The sequence below is a fragment of the Cynoglossus semilaevis genome, chromosome 10, assembly GCF_000523025.1.
Source record: "Cynoglossus semilaevis isolate Cse_v1.0 chromosome 10, Cse_v1.0, whole genome shotgun sequence".
Taxonomy (NCBI): domain Eukaryota; kingdom Metazoa; phylum Chordata; class Actinopteri; order Pleuronectiformes; family Cynoglossidae; genus Cynoglossus; species Cynoglossus semilaevis.
In genome coordinates, this window is record NC_024316.1 from 20769201 (window position 1) to 20769574 (window position 374).

General features: G+C 51.6%; 1 protein-coding gene and 1 long non-coding RNA gene across 2 annotated transcripts in view; one reads left to right on the plus strand and one right to left on the minus strand.

The window, feature by feature from the left end:
- LOC112487622 (uncharacterized) overlaps positions 1–374 on the plus strand; it is a 35583-nt gene that overhangs the window by 14407 nt on the left and 20802 nt on the right. The window lies entirely within an intron of this gene.
- scrt2 (scratch family zinc finger 2) overlaps positions 1–374 on the minus strand; it is a 5116-nt gene that overhangs the window by 3658 nt on the left and 1084 nt on the right. The window lies entirely within an intron of this gene.

Below are 374 nucleotides of genomic sequence, written 5' to 3' on the forward strand. Positions count from 1 at the left end.
CTGCTAGTTTTCAAATGCCCAGAAGGAAGAGAAAGATGTAGTGGAGCGATGGGGGTGGGGAGACCGTGCATGCTCCACTTAGATGGGAAGAGGGGGGCGAGGGGGGGGGGTCGGACTGTGATGGGAACTCAAGGACAATAACAGCTAAGGACAAATGTATCATCGGATACTCATCTCTTATATTCATGAATTTTTTAGTGCAAATGATGAGCAGATATCGACGGTCCATGCGTGCGTGCAGCTCCACCGACCGCCGTGTCGATGCAACACTGCACATACTGTACGTCACCGGTGCCGCCGTCCTGGACGGACACATGTTTCTGCTCCTTATTTACATAAACTAATCCGAGGCTGTGACCTGGATTGTGCCTGTC